The following is a 3524-nucleotide window of genomic DNA, read 5'->3' on the forward strand; positions in this document are numbered from 1 at the left end:
GAATCTCCGGATACTCATTTTTCTTGAGCATGAAAGGGACCTCAGGGATCACCTTCTTTTTGGCCACAACTTCATAGAAGTGGTCAAGATGGACCTTTGAGGTGAATCTTTCCATCTCCCATGACTCGGAGGTGGAAGCTTTTGTCTTCCCTTTCCTCTTTCTAGAGGTTTCTCCGGCCTTAGGTGCCATAAATGGTTATGAAAAAACAAAAAACAATGCTTTTACCACACTAAACTTAAAAGGTTTGCTCGTCCTCGAGTAAAAGAAGAAAGAAAGAAGGGGAAGAAGAAGAAAATAGAGGAGATGGAGTGAGAAGTAAATTGGTGAGTGAGAGAGAGGGGGGTAGGGTAGGTGGGGATCCTGTGGGGTCCACAGATCCTGAGGGGTCAAGGATTGCATCCCTACTCCTATTAGGCGTACAAAACACCCTTGTTGTGCAATCCTGGCCTTTAACGCCACACTGCTGCTTGTTTCTGGCATTAAACGCCAGCTTTTATTCCTTTCCTGGCGTTAAACGCCAGGCTACAACCTGTTTCTGGCGTTTAACGCCAGATTGTAGCTTCTTTCTGGGGTTTAACGCCAGTCTGGTGCTTGTTTCTGGCGTTTAATGCCCAGAATGGCGCCAGACTGGGCGTTAAACATCCATCTGCTACCCTTACTGGCCTTTAAACGCCAGTAAGTTCCTCCTCCAAGGTGTGTTGTTTTTAATGCTATTTTCGATTTTTCTTGAATTTTTGCAATTATTTTTGTGACTCCACATGATCATCAACCTAAAAAAAATACATAGATAAATAAAATTGGGTTGCCTCCCAATAAGCGCTTCTTTAATGTCAATAGCTTGATAGTGAGCTCTCATGGAGCCTCACAGATGTTCAAAGCATTGTCGGGACCTCTTAACACCAAACTTAGAGTTTGACTGTGGGGGCTCTGGTTGACTCTGTGATGAGAGAAGCTTTTTTTGCTTCCTCTCCATGGTTATAGAGGGAGTCCTTGAGTTTTAAACACAAGGTTGTCCTCATTCAATTGAAGGACCAACTCTCCTCTGTCCACATCAATCACAGCCTTTGTTGTGGCTAGGAAGGGTTTTCCAAAGATAATGGAATCATCCTCATCCTTCCTAGTGTCTAGGATTATGAAATCAGCAGGGATGTAAAGGCCTTTGATCTTTACTAGTAAGTCCTCTACCTGTCCATAAGCCTTCTTTCATAGAATTGTCTGCCATCTCTAATGAGAAATTGACAGCCTGTAACTCAAAGATTCTCAGTTTCTCCATTACAGAGAGTTGGCATTAAATTTATGCCCAACCCCAGGTCACACAGAGCCTTCTCAAAGGTCATGGTGCCTATGGTACAGGGAATTAGGAATTTACCAGGATCCTATTTTTTTGAGGTAAAGTGTGCTGAACCCAGGTATTCAGTTCATTAATGAGCAATGGAGGCTCATCCTCCCAAGTCTCATTACCAAATATATTGGCATTCAGCTTCATGATTGCTTCTAAATACTGGGTAACTTGTCCCTCAACAATGTCTTCATCTTCATCAAAAGATGAATAGTCATCAGAGTTCATGAATGGTAAAAGGAGGCTCAATGAAATCTCCATGGTCTCTAGGTGAGCCTCAGATTCCTTAGATTCCTCAATTGGAAACTCCTTTTTATCCAGAGGACGTCCCAAGAGGTCTTCCTCACTGGGATTCATGTCCTTTCCACTCTCTCCAGGTTCGGCCATGTTGCTCACAGTTATGGCCTTGCACTCTCTTTTGGGATTCTCTTCTGTATTGCTTGGGAGAGTACTAGGAGGAGTTTCAGTGACTTTTTTACTCAGTTGGCCCACTTGTGCCTCCAAATTTCTAATGGAGGACCTTGTTTCATTCATGAAACTTAGAGTGGCCTTAGATAGATCAGAGACAATGTTTGCTAAGCTAAAGGGACTCTGCTCATAATTCTCTATCTGTTGCTGAGAGGATGATGGAAAAGGCTTGCTATTGCTAAACCTGTTTCCTCCACCATTATTAAAGCCTTATTAGGGCCTTTGTTGATCCTTCCATGAGAAATTTGGATGATTTCTCCATGAGAAATTATCGATGTTTCCATAGGCTTCACCTATGTAATTCACCTCTGCCATTGTAGGGTTCTCAGGATCATAGGCTTCTTCTTCAGAAGATGCCTCTTTAGTACTGTTGGATGCATTTTGTAATCCATTCAGACTCTGAGAAATCATATTGACTTGCTGAGTCAACATTTTATTCTGAGCCAATATGGCATTCAGAGTATCAATTTCAAGAACTCCCTTCCTCTGAGGCGTCCCATTATTCACAGGATTCCTTTCAGAAGTGTACATAAACTGGTTATTTGTAACCATGTCAATGAGTTTATGAGCTTCTGCAGGCGTTTTCTTCAGGTGAATAGATCCACCTGCAGAATGGTCCAATGAATCTTAGACAATTCAGACAGACCATCATAGAATATATCCAGGATGGTCCATTCTGAAAGCATGTTAGGACACTTTTTGGTCAGTTGCTTGTATCTCTCCCAAGCTTCATAGCGGGATTCACCTTCTTTTTGTCTGAAGGTTTAAACATCCACTCTAAGCTTACTCAGCTTTTGAGGAGGAAAGAACTTGGCTAAGAAAGCCGTGACCAGCTTATCCCAAGAGTTCAGGCTATCTTTATGTTGAGAGTCCAACCATACTCTAGCTCTGTCTCTTACAGCAAAAGGGAAAAGCATAAGCCTGTAGACCTCGGAATCAACCCCATTGGTCTTAATAGTATCACAGATCTGCAAGAATTCAGTTAAGAACTGAAAAGGATCTTCTGATGGAAGTCCATAAAACTTGCAATTATGTTGCATCAGAGAAACTAATTGAGGCTTTAACTCAAAATTGTTTGCTCCAATGGCAGGGATTGAGATGCTTCTTCCATGGAAGTTGGAATTTGGTGCAGTAAAGTCACCAAGCATCTTTCTTGCATTATTATTGGGTTCGGCCATGTCTCTTTCTTTTTCGAGATTCTCTGTAAGGTTTTCTCTGAATTGTTGTGCTTTAGCTTCTTTTAGCTTCTTCTTCAGAGTCCTTTTAGGTTCAGGATCTGCTTCAACAAGAATGTCCTTGTCCTTGCTCCTGCTCACATGAAAAAGAAAAGAACAGAAAAGAAGAGAAATCCTCTATGTCATAGTATAGAGATTCCTTTATGTGAGTAGAAGAAGAAAAGAATAGAAGAAGAAAAATTCGAACACAGAGAGAGAAGAGAAGAGGGTTCGAATTATGAGTAGAAGAGAAGTGTTAGTAGATAAATAAATAAATAGAAGGAGATAAGAGGGAGAGAATTTCGAAAATTATTTTTGAAAAAAGGTTAGTGATTTTCGAAAATTAAGAGAGGAAATAAAATTGAAATTAAATTTTGAAACAATTAGTTAAATAAAAAGATTTTTGAGAAAGAGGAAGGTGATTTTCGAAAATTAGGGAGAGAAAAGTAGTTAGGTGGTTTTGAAAAAGATAAGAAATAGTTCAACAAACAAAAAGTCAATT

General features: G+C 40.4%; 1 non-coding gene across 1 annotated transcript; it reads left to right on the forward strand.

Moving 5' to 3' along the window:
• The first annotated feature begins 2488 nt into the window (after positions 1–2488).
• Positions 2489–2593, forward strand: LOC112717145 (small nucleolar RNA R71). Its single transcript, XR_003160588.1, has one exon. It is a non-coding gene; the product is annotated as a small nucleolar RNA R71 (small nucleolar RNA).
• Positions 2594–3524: the final 931 nt, after the last annotated feature.

This window comes from Arachis hypogaea, chromosome 1 (genome assembly GCF_003086295.3).
Source record: "Arachis hypogaea cultivar Tifrunner chromosome 1, arahy.Tifrunner.gnm2.J5K5, whole genome shotgun sequence".
In the NCBI taxonomy this organism is placed as follows: domain Eukaryota; kingdom Viridiplantae; phylum Streptophyta; class Magnoliopsida; order Fabales; family Fabaceae; genus Arachis; species Arachis hypogaea.